Below are 16,786 nucleotides of genomic sequence, written 5' to 3' on the forward strand. Positions count from 1 at the left end.
GATACAAAGAATTCTTGAGGATTGAGAAAGGCCCTTGCCTGTTTCCAAAACTCACTCAACTGTGGAACAGCAAAGTTGCCTGTTTCTTTCCTGAGGGGGGGTCATTCCTGGCCACCAGACTGAGGTGTGTGGTGGACGTGGCTGGAACTTAGGTAGAAGCAGCTTCCAAAAACATTATCTGGCTGCTGACCCCACTCTGGACACAGCTGCCAACAGCTGAAATGGCTTTTTGCCGGAGACAGGGTGGTGCCAAGGGGGACCACCGGACAGTCACAGGGCCATTGGTTTAACTCTGTTTCCTGTGGGCATGGGGGGTGCCTCAGCCACAGCCTCATACAGGTTCCAGACCCGTAGGGACAAAGATATTATTCTCACACCACTGAGTCTATACTGGCACCTAAGAGAAACGCTCTCAGGGAAAGGAATCCGCTCTGGTGAGGGTGTATTACAGAGGTCGCAGAGGGGCCACTTTTCAAAGCAAACAGGCTCGAGTTACTTCCTGCCTAAATCCTGCGCTGGCTTCCCATTGCACGGGCATAAAGACCAGACCCCTCCCCGGGGCCCACAAGGCCCTGGGCCACCTCCCCTCCCCTACTTCTCCCCACTCTTCACTCCCTGAGCTGCAGGATCCTAGCCTCTTGTGGATCTTCTGATATGTTCAGCTTGTGCCCACCATGGGACCTTGGCACGTGCTGTGCTCACTGCTTTCAACCAGTCTCCACAGCATCTCCCTCAAGGTCCAGCTCCAATGTCACCTCCTCGGAAAGGCCTCCCTGGCCAGCACATCTAGAGAGACACTCCTTATCACATCATCCTGTTTTATTTCCATGACTCCCTAATATTGTCCTGCCTATTACTACCTGTCTCCTCACTGGTATGAAAGCAGCACGAGGACAAAGATCATGCCTTTCCTCACAGTAGGGCCCATAGCATGAGAGGGGCATGATGGCTTGGGGAATGAAAGATGAATGAATGAATGAATGAATGAATGAATGAATGAATGAGGGACCTGACTCCATTGGGGGAAGTCAGGGAAGGCTTTCTGAGTTGCCATCTGATGGACAAGGAGGAACTGGGCTGTTCACCTCAAAACTGGCTGACCACCAGAATCCTGTGGGCTATACCTCATGCCAACCTTGGGCTCCATCCTCGCAAATTCTCTGATCTGGGTCCAGCACAGCGCTTGGTGTCATTTCTGCCTCCCCGTGCAATCCTCGCAGGCAGCGAGGACTGAGAGCCTCATCGCGGGCCGTGTCTGTCCATGTGTTCCAGGAGCCTCAGCACCCGGGAATGTGAGAGAAATGCAAATTCTTGGTTCGGATCCCACACCTGCTGAATCAGGTGAGGTCCAGGGATCTGTGTTTTCACATGTCTTCCAGAGGATTCTGATATTCACTCAAGATAGGCCATGGGAGGAGGGAGCCCAGAAGGCCAAATGTGATCCGTGCGCACACGGGAGGGAGGGACTCCCACGCTGACCTCTTCTCTGGCTCCCTCTCCCTGAGACAAGCCCGAGGCTGTGTCCCATCCCGCCCTTTCCTTGAGGAGGCTGAGATCTGGGGCGGCCTCTCCTGATTTTGCACTTCATGTTGGCTCTCGTGCTGCCACCCGCCCAGGAGTTAGTGCAATCCACAGTTCCGTGGAAGAAAGGCTCTTCTCTGCGGGCTCCTCTGGCCCAGTCCTGCCCCCCCCACTCCCGGCAAGGGAGGAAGGTTGTCAGGGCAGAAGGTGTTTACTTCAGCAATGCGTCTGTGGGCCCCAAGGTACGGGAACCCAGTTCCCGAAACACGATCCTCAGAAACCTGCTCCGGAGGAATAGGACACCCGCGCCACCTGGGCACGTGTGCTTTGTCGTGCAGGTAACAGCCACACGGGTGTGTGTGTGTGTGTGTGTGTGTGTGTGTGTGTCTTTCCCTCGTCCCTCTACTTCCACGCCCCCTCCCCATCGAATCTGTTATCTTGTCCTGATAGTTCTTGAATTCTTTCACTTCTCTGCATCTGGTTTCAGAATCCTGCCCCCTATAAAAAGATATGTTCAAGTCCTACCCTTGGGACCCACAAATGCAACATTACTTGGGAATCAGGTCTTTGCAAATGTGATGGTGCGCAGGTGAGGTCATACTGCACAAGGGCAGGCCCTAAATTCATGACGGATGTCCTCGTAAGAAGAGACGGCACAGAGACACGCCATCGGAAGCCGGCTATGTGAAGAGGGAGGCAGAGCCCGAGGCGCCAGGAGCTGGAAGGGTGGGGAGGACTCCTTCCCTACAGGCTTCAAGGGAGCACCACCCTGCCCACATCTCGGTTTCCCACTTCTGGCCTCCAGAGCTTTGGGAGAATAATTTCTGTTGTGAAACATCAACTCTAGCTGGGTGGCCAGATGCCCCCTGAAACTCTGGGGTCTCTGAAGCTAACAGGGAAACGGGGTACATGGTGATTGCGGGGGTAATTTGAACTCTCCCCGCGCAATCCCCTTATGCTGCGCCTTCCCCACTGGCTCCTATCTCACCACTTTTGTTTTCTTCCCGTTTCCACATTTCATGTTCCTTGGAATTTATGGAGAATAAAGAACTGAAATCGGAGTTTTGCCCAGCATGGAGCCAACAACAGGAACGGAGCCCTTACTTAAGTAAAACAAAACAGGAACTCTTACCTTCCTGCATAACAGCAACTACTCAGACACTGTTGGGAACTAACACTTTCTCCTTTAAGAAAGGAACTTTCAAGGGGCGCCCGGGTGGCTCAGTCCCTTGAGTGTCTGACATTGGCTCAGGTCATGATCTTGCCTCGTGGGGCTCCCTGCTTATGGCTCCCCATTCAGTGGGGAATCTGCGTCTCCCTCTCCCTCTGCCCCCCACTTCACTCATGCTCTCTCTCTCAAATAAATAAATAAAATCTTAAATAAAAAGAAAGAAAGAAAGAAAGAAAGAAAGAAAGAAAGAAAGAAAGAAAGAAAGAAAGAAAAAGAAAGAAAGAAATCACCTTCCAAGCCAAGACATGAGCTTCATAAACCCTGTGAAGAAAGGGGGGGGGGGCTGGAAAGTGAGAGGACTGGAAGATCCTTCCAAATCACCCACTGTCAGTCCCTCGGGTCACAAATAGGGTTCACAAGGTCCCTAAGGCCCTGTCACAGCCAAGATTCGCTTTGCGTTCATTTTGCATAAACACAAACTCTGCACAACTTCTATGGAAACCGTACATCTCAAAGTCTCCGAAAAAGTCTTTGGAAAAACCACACAATAATCCAGTGATAAAAGTTGCCTCCGAGGGGTGGGGTGGGGGAGCATCAAAGTAGAGCAAGACAGGGGCACCTGGGTGGCACAGCGGTTAAGCGTCTGCCTTCGGCTCAGGGCGTGATCCCGGCGTTGTGGGATCGAGCCCCACATCAGGCTCCTCCGCTATGAGCCTGCTTCTTCCTCTCCCACTCCCCCTGCTTGTGTTCCCTCTCTCGCTGGCTGTCTCTATCTGTGTTAAATAAATAAGTAAAATCTTTAAAAAAAAAAAAAAAGTAGAGCAAGACTTACTTTCTGCCAAAACCCTTTTATACTCGTGTGGCTTAAACATATCTGTGAATTTTTTGACGGTTCTCCATGAAAAGTGAAGCCTGTTATGTATCAAAGGACAAAGTCAACAGAGTGAAAAAGCGACATACAGAATGGAAGAAAATATTTGCAAGTCAGATATCTGATAAGGGCTTAATATCTAGAATATATATTTTAAAAAAAAAACTCCTACAACTCAACAGCAACAACAAAATCAAATAACCCAGTTACAAAACTGAACTGTTGGGAGTTCATCAAGATAAAAAGCTTTTGCACAGCGAAGGAAACAGTCGACAAAACCAAAACACAGCCGACAGAATGGGAGAAGATATTTGCAAATGTCTTATCAGATTAAGGGCTAGTATCCAAAATCTATAAAGAACTTATCAAACTCAACACCCAAAGAACAAATCGTCCAGTTAAGAAATGGGCAGAAGGCATGAACAGACATTTCTGCAAAGACATACAAATGGCCAACAGACACATGAAAAAATGCTCTACATTACCCAGCATCTGGGAAATACAAATCAAAACCACACTGAGATACCACCTCACACCAGTCAGAACGGCTAAAATTAACAAGTCAGGAAATGACAGATGTTGGAGAGGATGTGGAGAAAGGGGAACCCTCTTACACTGTTGGTGGGAATGCAAGCTGGTGCAGCCACTCAGGAAAACAGTATTGAGGTTCCTCAAAAAGTTGAAAATAGAGCTACCCTATGATTCAGCAATTACACTACTGGGTACTTAACACAAAGATACAAATGCAGTGATCCAGAGGGGCACCGCACCCCAATGTTTATAGCAGCAATGTCCACAACAGCCAAACTATGGAAAGAGCCCAGATGTCCATGGACAGATGAATGGATAAAGAAGATATGGTATACATACACAATGGAATACTATTCATCCATCAAAAAAAATGAAATCTTGCCATTTGCAATGACGTGGATGGAACTAGAGAGTATTATGCTAAGTGAAATAAGTCAGTCAGAGAAAGACAATGATCAGATCTCACTCCTATGTGGAATTTAAGAACCAAAACAGAAATCATAGGGTAAGAGAGGAAAAAATAAAAGACAAAACCAGAAAGTGAGACAAACCATAAGAGGCTCTTAATCATAAGAAACAAACTGAGGGTTGCTGGAGGGGAAGGAGGCGGGCGGATGGGGTAACTGGGTGATGGGCATTAAGGAGGGCATGTGATGTAATGAGCACTGGGTGTTCTATAAGACTGATGAATCACTGACCTCCACCTCCGAAACCAGGAATACATTATACGTTAATTAATTGAATTTAAAAAATAAAAATAAACAAATAACCCAATTAAAAAATGAACAAATGGCTTGAATAGAAATTTCTCCAAAAATGATATGCAGATGGCCAACAAACATATGAAAAGATTCAACATCACTAATTATCAGGGAAATGCAAACCAGAGATATATCGTCTCACATCCATTAGGATGGCTACTATCCAAAAACCAGACAATAACAAGTATGGGCAAGGATGTGGAGACATTGGAACCTTTGTGCCCTGTTGGTGGGAGTGTAAATGGCACCGCCATGATGGAAAACGGTATGGCAGCTCCTCAAAAAATTAGAAATGGAACTACCATACGATCTAGCAATCCCACTTCCGAGTATACACCCAAAGAATTCAAAGCAGGATCTCTAAGAGATACTCGCACACTCATCTTCTTGGTAGTATTACCCACAATAGCCAAGAGGCAGAAGCAACCCAAATGTCCACCAGTGGATGAATGGGTAAACAAAATGTGGTCTATCCATACAGTGGGGTTATTCAGCCTTGAAAATTAGGAATGAAATTCTGTCACATGGATGAACTTGTGAACATCATGCTAAGTGAAATCAGCTGGTCAGTCGCAAGTTGAATAGAGATCCAGTTACATGAGGGACCTAGAGGGGTCAGATTTATAGACAGTCGGATGGTGGTCGCCAGGGTCTGGAGGGGGGCAGGGAACGGAGAGTTAGTGTTTGATGAGCTTCAGCTTTGCAAGATGAAAACGTTCGAGAGATCTGAGCACAGCAACGTGTATATATTTCACACCACTGAACTACACACATAAAATGCTTAAGATGCTACATTTTATGTTATGTGTTTTTTATCACAGTAAAAACAAACAAACAAAAAAGGCAAAAACCCAAAAGAAAAGGTGGACATTAATTCCCTTCCCTTTGCATCTGGGCTACTGTCTTGCTGCTGCCTCCCCTCCCAGGGTCAGAGCTGGCGCAGCAAGCACCCGGTCCACATTCCAGCCCCGGGGAAGATGGGAGGAGAGGCTGGAGGTTCCTTTTTAATAACGTGACCTTGAAGTTGCACCTTCTAGTTATACTCGCTTCTGATGCACAAGATGTGGCCGGTAGGGTGGAGGCGATGCAGTGTCTGCCTGCCGCTCGCTGGTGCTCGCTCTTGGAGCCCAGACCACGTGACGATGCTCTGTGTTGTATTCTAGCAGCAACCCTACCGGGGGCCCAGCCCTGCGAGAGAGGAAGCTTCTCGATTCCCCCAACCACTTCTGACCCAAGCACCTGACAGAGCTGCGTGGAACCACCCTGCTGAGCCCAGTCACCCCCAGAGCTGGGGCGATATGATCCTCATACTTTGTCGTTTTCTGCCACTGAGTCTGGAATAGCTTATGAAGCAGCAGTAGGTAACTTAACAATCCTGTTGAATTATTTTAATCATGTTAATCATGTGTATATATTAGGTATGCTTTTCATACCTAATAAACATAATTAAAAGATCATCTTTTAGAAATATAATTTAGGGGAGCCTGGGTGGCTCCGTCGTTAAGTGTCTGCCTTCGGCTCAGGGTGTGATCCCAGCGTTCTGGGATCGAGCCCCACATCGGGCTCCTCCACTGGGAGCTTGCTTCTTCGTCTCCCACTCCCCCTGCTTGTGTTCCCTCCCTCGTTGGCTGTCTCTCTCTCTCTGTCAAATAAATATATAAATAAAATATTTAAAAAAAAAAAAGAAATATAATTTAAAAGATCATTAAAGCCCGACTGCGGCTTTTAAAGTCTAAAGGTTTGCACAAAAGCTAAAAAAAAATCCTAGATCAGTTTTTCGCCCACGTATCCCAAGGAAGTACTTTCAAATTTTTATCCTGATTGTGGAATATCCTAAAAGCCTAGAGAATAATATTATAAACACCATGTGCCCAGCATCCAGCTCAAACAAATCTTAATAGCATGATATATTTCTCTCTGCTTATTTTTTTAAAAGACTTAAAAGAAAACTTCAATGGGGGTAAAAAAAAACAAAAACAAAAAACAACGACAAAAAAAACCCATAACATAAAATTTACCATCTTGTCTCCAGAACTTCTGCATCTTGCAAAAGTAAAACTCGGTCCCCATAAACAACATCTCCCCAGCTTCCTCCCTCCCACAGCCCCTGGCAACCAGGATTCTACTTTCTGTTTCAATGAATTTGACTACTTTAGATACTTTGTATAAGTGGAATCATACAGTATCTGTCTTTGGGGGCACTGGCTTCTTTCTTTTTTGTAATTGAGGTGAAAGAACAGTAACCTACTGTGAACAGTTTTGTGGCATTCAGTCCATCCATGATCCCGTGAGACCCTCATCTCTGTCAAGTTCCAAAACATTTTCACCACCCCAAAACAAAACCCCAGACCCATTAACGTTACTGGCCGTTCCACCTGCTCCCCCAACCCCTGGCAACCACCAATCTACTTCTGTCTCTAGATTTGCCGATTCTGGACATTTCATATACATGGGATCATGCAACATGTGGCCTTTATGTCTCTGCTGGGTTTTAAGAAATGCAATATTGGGGTACCTGGCTGGCTCAGTTGGTGGAGCGTGTCTCTTGATCTTGGGGTTGTAAGTTCGAGCCCCACATTGGGTGTAGAGATTACTTAAAAATAAGATCTTCTGGGTGCCTGGGTGGCTCAGTCGATGAAAGGTCTGCCTTCGGCTCAGGTCATGATCCCAGGTTCTGGGATCAAGTCCCACATCGGGCTCCCTACTCAGCGGGGAGTCTGCCTCTCTCTCTGTGCCCTTTACCCCCCTCGTGCTCTCTCTCTCAAATAAATGAATAAAATATTTTTTTAAAAAAAGGAAATAGCAAAACATGTTAAGTAAAGAAACAAAACAGGGTGGGAGGGTCAAGAGTGACCTGATGGCCAGTTTCATTTGGGAGGCCAGGGAAGGCCTCTGGGACAGTTAGCCTACATCTGGAATGACAAAAGGAGCCTGCCACTCAAAGACAGGGAAAAACATTCCTGGCAGAGGAAACAGGATGTGCAATCCTTGGAAGGTTTGCACTAATTTGAAACGTTAAAGAGCACAGCAATTTGATAAATATAGTGAGGAAACAAAATCAAGTCATATACAAGAGTGCGGGGTGGGAGAAGCCCTATCAGTCTCTCTCAAGAAATGACTTGGACGGGGCGCCTGGGTGGTGCAGTCGTTAAGCGTCTGCCTTAGGCTCGGGTGTGATCCCAGCGTTCTGGGATCGAGCCCCACATCAGGCTCCTCTGCTGGGAGCCTGCTTCTTCCTCTCCCACTCCCCCTGCTTGTGTTCCCTCTCCCGCTGGCTGTCTCTATCTCTCTGTCAAATAAGTAAATAAAATCTTTAAAAAAAAAAAATGACTTGGACATAAGACCTGAAAGATTGGCGGGAGGTGAGGTTGGAAGGACCGTCAAGGGCCAGATCTTACAGAGCCTTAGAGGCCACGCAAGGAAGCTGCATTTTATTTTTGCCCGCACTGAAGGAAGCCAGTTAAGGGGTTTAAGCAGCAAAGGGCCAGGAATCAGGCGTACGTTGTGAAGAAATCCCTGGCTGCTTGGTAGAGAGTGGAGGGGTTTTGGAAATGACCTGAAAATCTTTTATGTTGAGAGGGTTTGCTCATCGAAATCAAAAATAAAAGTGGAGAAAGTCAGTGGTTATCAGCTTCGACACAGAGTCACCGTCCAACCCCGCAGTGCCTCTCCTAGACATACTCACAAGGACTGAAAGCAGGTGGTCAAACGGATGCTTACACCGGCCTGCCCATCACAGCACTGTTCACAGGAGCAAAAGTACACATGACATAAAATTCACCATTTTAGGGGCGTCTGAGTGGCTCAGTGTGGTAAGTGTCTGCCTTTGGGCCAGGTCATGATCTCAGGGTCCTGGGATCAAGCCCTGCTCAGCGGGGAGCCTAGTTCCCCCCACCCCACCCCCCCACCAACGCTTGTGCACACTCCCTCTCTCTCTCAAATAAATAAATAAAATCTTTTTTAAAAATTCACCACTTTAAACCATTGGGGAAACAACTCAAATGTCCCTCAACAGAAGCATGGCTACAGAGAACGTGGTCCATCCCCATGATGGAATATGATTCAGGCGCAAAGAGGAAGAAGCAGGACACACACAGCCACGTGGTGGGCGAACCTTGAAGACAGGATGCCGAGTGACAGGAGCCAGACACAGAAGGCCACACGGCGTGTGACTCCGTGTCCACGAAATGTCTGGAACAGGTACGTCCGCGACAACAGAAAGCACAGACTGGCGTTGCCAGGAGCTGGGGGAGGGACAGTAGGGGCGACCGCTTAGCTGGTACGAAGTTTCCTTTTGGAGTGATGAAACGTTCTGGAGCGAGGTAGAGGGACAGTTGCACAATGTTGCGAATGTACGGAACGCCACCGAAGTGTGCGCTCTAAAATGCTTAAAACGGTGCACTTTATGTCATGTGAATGTCACCACAATTTGAAGAAGGGAAGGATGCCACTCTGGTGAGGGACACTAATAACAGGGAGGCTGTGCACGGGGGGGGGGGGGGGGGGGGGCAAGGTGTGTATGGGAATTCTCTGTACCCGCCTCCCCTCAGCTTTGCTGTGAACCTGAAACTGCTCTAAAAAATAAGGTCTATTAAAAAAAAAAATTTGAAAGGAGGACAAGAAGGAAATGCCCAGAGGGAGGGAGACAGGGAAGGGGAGAGGGAGGGAGCAAGCGAGGGAGACAGCCCTTTCTGGGGTGTCCAGCCACTTCATCGCGCCCCCTTGTGGCTGCTGACACTGTTGGGAGTGTCTTGGGGACAGTCCTGTGCGCTGCAAACACGTAATAGGGCTTTCGGTCCCGGACTCTCTGCTGGGGCAGGTACGCCTGGCCTCCTTCTGAGGCGTGATGCGCCGGCTCGCCCCTGAACGCTGCACGCTGGTGCCGGGTGGTTGGTTCATCTTCTAGGCAACATTTTAAAAACTTCCCAAATGAAAGGCTCTATGACTATTCTGTTTCTCCACCTATTTCCTAAACTCTGTTCCATGTCTTGCCTCTGTGCACATATAAACTTGTTTTTTTTACCACTTGAACCATTTGGAAGGGTACAGCTCACAGCATGAGTGCAGTTACCACCACCATCCGTCTCCAGAACTTTTCTCATCTTCCCAAACTGAGACTCTGTCCCAGGAAACACTAACTCCCCATTCCTCCTCCCCAGCCCCCTGCACCCACCCTTCTCCTTTCTGTCTCTTTGGACTAGACTCCTCTGGGGACCTCATTTAAGTGAAATCATACAGGAGCTGTCCTTTGTCGCCGGCATATTTCACCAGGCATCGTGTCCTCCACATTCACAATGTTGTAGCAGGTGTTACAGTCTCTTTTCCCCTTCGTGGCTGCATCGTATTCCATCGTATGGATAGACGGTGCCTAGTTTATCTGCTCGTCCGTTGATAGACATGTGGGTTGTTGCCGCCTTTTGGCCGCTGGAATAGTGCTAGTACAAACATGGGTGTACATAACTATTTTTAAATGTCACACAGTATAGCTAAGTCAATGGTCCTGTGTAGCTGTGGCTGCATGAATCTTGGGTTCCAGGAGCCAATCAGTCAGCCAGTCCCTAAGGATGAGGACCAGCTGACAGCCCCTTACTTGCTCAGTAAATGAACAGATATACCTGCTAATTAAGTCTCCAGTGAAAACACCACACATTCTTAAAAAAGTGACAGCCAGGCACCCTTACAGTTTGTCATAGCTTTGGGGATCCCGTGTCCGATTCTGCCTCTCCCTCCCTCCCCATCCACCATAGCTAATAATTAGCACACAGTTCAACACCTAAAGATAGGGTGAGGCAATCAGTATAAACATACAACACCCTCCTAAGGACAAAGTCCCCAACTGATACACAGAGGGCTTCAAGAAATGTCTCTCACACTGAAAGTGGATTTTGTTGAGTGGGATACTGAACGAGGTCCTTCTTATGTTGGGGGAAACGTAATATAACGCTGAAGTTCAAAGTGCTCTAAGATCCCATGACTCGCCCAGCCAAGATCAAAGTCTGAGAAGCCCCGCGCTGGCTCAGATGTGGGGAACCAGGCATTGCTGGCTGTTGTTGGCAGAAGTGTAAATTTGTATAACCCCTTTGGAGGGGGATCTGGCAAAGCCTGTCTAAATTTAAAATGAATGTGCCCTTTGACCCAGCAAGTTCCCTTGAGAAGTTTGTCTTTCACATATGCATGCACGTGTGGACAAAGGTCTACATGTAAGAATAGCCTTTGTCACAATGATTACAGAGAAGCCAAGTACTGGAAGCCACGAGAATGCCCGACAGTAGGGGATTGCTTAACTAAATTGTGGCCCATCTTCACCAGGACCACCGAGCAGAACCTTCTGTGATGATGGACTTGGCTCTGTCTGCGCTGCCCAGAATGTTTGCCCCAACAGTTCTTTCTACTGAGCACTTGGAATGTGGCTAGTGCAATTGAGGAACTAATTCTGTTAAATTTGAACTAATTTAGATGTAAATAGCCGCGTGCGATTCCTGGCTGGGATACTAGGGCAAACCTACACAATGGAGTATTTTGCATCTAGGAACAAGAAAGGAGGATCTGTATGGACTGATCCAAAAAAAGTACTTTTGGGGCGCCTGGCTGGCTCAGTCGGTGGAGCCTGCGACTCTTGATCTCGGGGTTATAGGTTCAAGCCCCACGTAGGGGATAGAGATTATTTAAAAAACTAAAATATTTTTTTAAAAAAGTATTTTCAAACTATATTCCCACACAAAAAAAGCAAGGTAGAAAGAGTATGTCTGGTATGCTTCACTTACATAAATAGTCTCCAAATGCATAGACCATCTGGAAGGGTACACAGGAAACTGGTAACCATGAGAACTGATAAGGCCTGAATATTTGTGTCCCCCTCTCCCAAATTCATATGCTGAAATCCTAATCTCTGGGACGCCTGGGTGGCTCAATCGGTGAAGTCTGCCTTTGGCTCAGGTCATGATCCCAGGGTCCTGTGATCAAGTCCCACATCGGGCTTCCTGCTGGGCCGGGAACCTGCTTCTCCCTCTGCGCCTCCCCCTGCTTGTGCTCCTCCTCTCTCACTCTCTCTCTTTCTCTCTGATGAATAAATAAATAAATAAATAAATAAATAAACAAACAAAATCTTAAGAAAGAAAGAAAGAAAGAAAGAAAGAAAGAAAGAAAGAAAGAAAGAAAGAAGAAAGGAAGGAAGAAATCGTAATTCCCAGTGTGATGGTACTAGGAGGTGGTCTTGAGGATGGAGCCTCCATGAGGGGATTAGTGCCCTTAGAAAAGAGACTTCCCCAGGGCACCTCGTGGCTCAGCTGGTTAAGCATCTGCCTTCGGCTCAGGTCATAATCTCGGGGTCCTAGGATGGAGTTCCCTGTCGGGCTCCCTGCTCAGTGGGGAGTCTGCTTGTCCCTCTGCCTCTGCCTTTCCCCCTGCTCACACTCTCTCTCAAATAAATAAATAAAATCTTTAAAAAACAAAAAAGAGGCCCCAGAGAACTCCCTCACCCCATCTGCCATGTGAGGGCACAGTGAGAAGATTGTGAACCGGGAAGTGGGCGCTCAGCCAACACGGAACGTGCCAGCACCTTGACCTTGGGCTTTCAGCCCGCAGAGCTGTGAGGCGCGAGGTGATGGGAACACCGTAGCTCTGCGCCCTGCAGGACGGTGGCCCCTAGACACGACACGTGTTTCTCCAAAGTACTGGGGGGGGGGGCGTATGGCCATTGCAACTGAGGAATACGTTTCCTGTCATTCTAATTAATTTAACTTTAAGTAACCACGTGTGGCCATCTTCTTAGATTCAGGTGGCAAGCCTGGGACCACGCGGTGGTCTTTCATTTTTCCACACCACGGAGGGACTCCCAAGAAGTCCCTGAAGCTTCCCCTACATGTGCCTTCTGACAAACTCCCCTGAGCCCTTGGCTCACCGAAACGGCTCGGCCACCCAGCCCAGGAGAAGGAAAAATGCTGCTTTCAGAGTCGGAGCCTGGTTCAGAGGCTTCGGGTGCTGAGCTCCGAAAGCTGTGGTCAAAGCAGTGAGGCTAAGGGGAAAAGCCCCCCAGGCCGCGGTCATGGTGCTTAAATGGGGGGGTCTGGAGCACGGTGGTGAAGAGTCAGACTGCCTGGTGACCCCGTGTTCCACATCAGTAAAATCTGAAAGATAACCATGCCTTGATCACAGAGCTGTTAAGAAATGTCAAACTAGGGGCGCCTGGGTAGCGCAGTCATTAAAGCGTCTGCCTTCGGCTCAGGGCGTGATCCCGGCGTTCCGGGATCGAGTCCCACATCGGGCTCCTCTGCTGGGAGCCTGCTTCTTCCTCTCCCACTCCCCCTGCTTGTGTTCCCTCTCTTGCTGGCTGTCTCTGTCAAATAAATAAATAAAATCTTTAAAAAAAAAAAAAAAGAAATGTCAAACTGAAGCAAGCGCTGGGTGTGTGTCAGTTACTAGTTTTCAGGGCATGGGGAACCAACAATGCACTCAACACAACGGGTCAGAAAACTGTTAATACGGATACGTGCTACGAAGGATGAAAGGGGGTCTCCCCCGATGGTGGTCAGGGAAGGGAGGCCTGGAAGAGCGGAAGGGCCCTGATGAGAGATGTCAGGGGAGGTGTTCCAGGCAGAGGACCCTGCAAAGGGCCTGAGGCAGAAGAAAACCTTCAGGCTACAGGACTGCGGAGGTGAGCCAAGGCCAAGGGCTGGGATGGTGCTCTGAGTGGGACATGTGGTCCTTGGATGGTGTTAAGTGGGGGAGGGCTTCCAGTTTTCAACAGCTAACTGGGGCTGGCAAACCAGCACGTGGGAAGACTCAGTCACCTTCCGGGGTCCCTGAGCTCACCCCCTTCCTCATGCCCTTCACACCCCCATGTGCTTTCCCCTCCTGGTTCTTGCATTTGCCCAGAGAGAACGTCAGAAATGAGGAATGAGGGCCATGGGCTCAAGCCATCATCCTTCTAGAAATCAGTGCACCCCACACAGCTGGGAGGAGAGTGGCTTGTCCAGGGCCCCAGCGGGAGCAGAGAGACTAGCTGGGGGATTAAGATGCGGGAAATCGGTGGCTTAGACCAGGGCGCTGGCAGAGCTGCCGGAGTCCGGCTATGTTTTGGAGGCTGAGCCCTAGTATGTGCTGAAGGACGCCACTGGAGGCACGAGAAGAGGAAGGTAAGCTCTTCAGCCTGAACACAAGGCCAGTGGAGATATTAGCTGGGCCAAAAAGACCAAGGGAGGGGCGGGTGGAGAAGGGAGTGCAAATCCCAGACAATAAATCTGTTCTACCTCGTACCATATTTTTCAAAATGGTGCACATCCATAAGGAAACAATCTAATGAATCCAGAATCTGGTGGGCCTGCTTCTCCAAAGTCAACGTCCATCTTTAGGAAATAAAAGAAGGCAGAGCATTGTCCAAGACTGAGAGAGGAAGGAGTGTTGAGTGAGGAGAGAGAAGGTTTGCACTCCCCTCGACAAGAATGGGACAGGCCTTTCGGCCTGACAACACGCATACAGAGGTGGCTTAAGACAGGGCCACCTAACCGTGGTTTTTCCAAGGTCATATCTCTGAGGTACACTAGTAGGGAATCGGGGCCATGTCTGCCCCAGCCCCCAAGATCAGCTCCTGGGTCTGTCTCCAATAAAGGTTTGTGATGACATGGCCAATGCAACAGACAATGGATGGAGGGGTCTGAGGGTGATGGTGTCACTGAGCACCCAGAACCAGACAGGCCCACACTGAGGTGGTACCTTCTGCCTCCACCCAGGTCCTCAAAATCCTCAAGGACCTCCAAGAGACAGAAAGAAGCAGAAAAACATTAGGCACATGCAAGTATCACTGTTGATGAGATTGTCAACATTGCCCGACACACGCAGCACTAGTGTTTGGCCAGAGAACTGTCTGGAACCATTGCGAGACCCTAGGCACTGGCCCAGCCTGTGGGCTGCAATGCTGACAGCCACCACCATCATGATATCAGCAGGATGTCCAGCTACTTAAGAACTGGGAAGGAGGGGCGCCTGGGTGGTTCAAGCGGTTGGGTGTCTGACTCTTGGTTTTGGCTCAGGTCATGGTCTCGGGGTCCTGGGATTGAGCCCCACATCAGGCTCTGTGCTCAGCGGGGAATCTGCTTGAGATGTTCTCCCTCTCCCTCTGTCGCCCCCCTTGCACTCTCTCCCTCAAATAAATAAATAAATAAATAAATAAATAAATAAATAAATCTTGAAAAAAAAAAAACTAGAAAGGAAAATGTTTCAATAAAGGATCATTTGACAACCAGAGAGAGAGAGAGAGTCAGAGAGGGAGGGGATGGTAGGGAAGAAGGGGAAGGAGGGAGGAGGAGGGCAGGGAGAGGGAGGGGAACAGACGAAGCATAAATCTTTATTGGATCCTGGTTCGAGAAATAAATTGGCTATACAGACATTGTTGGGACGATTAGGAAGATCTGAATGCAGACTGGACCGCAGATAGAATTATGGTTACTCATTCTACTGGATGATAATAGCGTCGTGGTTGTGGAAGAGAATGCCCTTCTTAGGAAAGACAAGAAGAACCACCATTTAGGGCTCAAAATATGATGTCTGCAATTTGCTTTCAAATGATTGAGTTAGATAGATAAAGCAAATACAGCAAAATATAAATTACTGAATCCAGGGGAGGATTCAGTATATTATTTTTTGTAGTATTCTTTCAACCTTTTGGTATGTTTGAACATTTTCAGAAAAGGTTTCGGGAGATAGTTGAGAAAACTGATACATGGTATGTATCCCAAAGCATAAAAAGCTTTTTTCCTGGATTTTTAAGGTGCAAACTCATGAATTTATTGGCACCTCTGCCTTACTGGCACCTGCTGGGCAATAGTGTGCTTCTAGAAGAGCTGCCCATGCATGCCGGGGCACTGGCACCTGTACCATCCTGCCCAGCAAAGGATTCGGCCCAGTTCTTGGAAAGGCACCCCAGCGAGGAAGCGGCTTTTGGGGGGGTGCCACCAATGAAAAGTAGGAGGCGCGGGGCGCCTGGCTGGCTCAGTCAGTAGAACGTGTGACTCTCAATTGCGGGGGTGGTGAGTTTGAGCCCCACGTTGGGTGTAAAGCTTACTTAAAAATAAAATCATAAAAAAAAAAAAAGAAAACCCAGAATCCTCAAGGGTTTGACTTAAAATGCAGTGTCCCAGCCGCCCTGAATCAAAGCGTCTGGGCTAGGCCTGAGGGAGTGCATTTTCAACAAGTCCTGGGGGGTCCTCTTGCGTGCGGTTTAGGAACCACTGGTCTGCAGATGTGTATTACTGACTTTTACCTAGACGACATAAGGAATAAGAACGTGTCAGGTTTCATTCTCACTGCTTTTAGCTCCTACCCCTATGCCTACAACCATCTTCCTATGCCCATTTTGATCTTTTGTTTTAAGGTGGTAACATAGCCAGCCTCAAGTACTGCCTCATGATGGGTCAAATCCAGTGGGTCTCAAGGGTGGGGGAGGGGCAGGGGACTTCGGAAATCTCTGGAGGCTGCTGGCATCTAGTAAGTAGAGGCCAGGGGCGCCATCCAACACCCTACAGTGCTCAGGACGGCCCCACACCAGAGAATTACCGAGGCCAAAGGTCCACAGTACTGAGTTTGAGAAAGCCTGGTCTACCACCAGTCTGGCCCCTTGTTCTGATCAAGGAGAGCTGAGGGTAGGTCCGTGAAAACGTTTATTTTCCTCTTAAAAGATGCGGATATGGGGGCCCCTGGGGGGCTCAGTCGGTGAAGCGTCTGACCTGGGCTCCTGGGATCGAGCCCCACAGCATTGGGCTCCCTGCTCAGCGTGGATTCTGCTTCTCCCTCTGCCCCTCCCCCCTATTCTCTCTCTCTCTCAAATAAATAAATACATAAATCTTTTTAAAAAAATGCGGATATGGCTGAGGCCACTCGTCCCCCTTCCTGCTCTGAGGACAGATGTGATTCCTGGAGCTGTGGCCACGGGAGGCT

The 16,786-nt window shown here is 48.5% G+C and overlaps 1 protein-coding gene and 1 pseudogene across 1 annotated transcript in view; one reads left to right on the plus strand and one right to left on the minus strand.

Moving 5' to 3' along the window:
* Positions 1-16,786, minus strand: part of SCARB1 (scavenger receptor class B member 1) — a 109,383-nt gene that overhangs the window by 81,795 nt on the left and 10,802 nt on the right. The gene's annotated exons all lie outside the window — the stretch shown is intronic.
* Positions 14,252-14,370, plus strand: LOC123780545 (U6atac minor spliceosomal RNA; annotated as a pseudogene).

The sequence above is a fragment of the Ursus americanus genome, chromosome 30 (assembly GCF_024610735.1).
Source record: "Ursus americanus isolate L20-20 chromosome 30, mUrsAme1.1.p, whole genome shotgun sequence".
NCBI lineage: Eukaryota > Metazoa > Chordata > Mammalia > Carnivora > Ursidae > Ursus > Ursus americanus.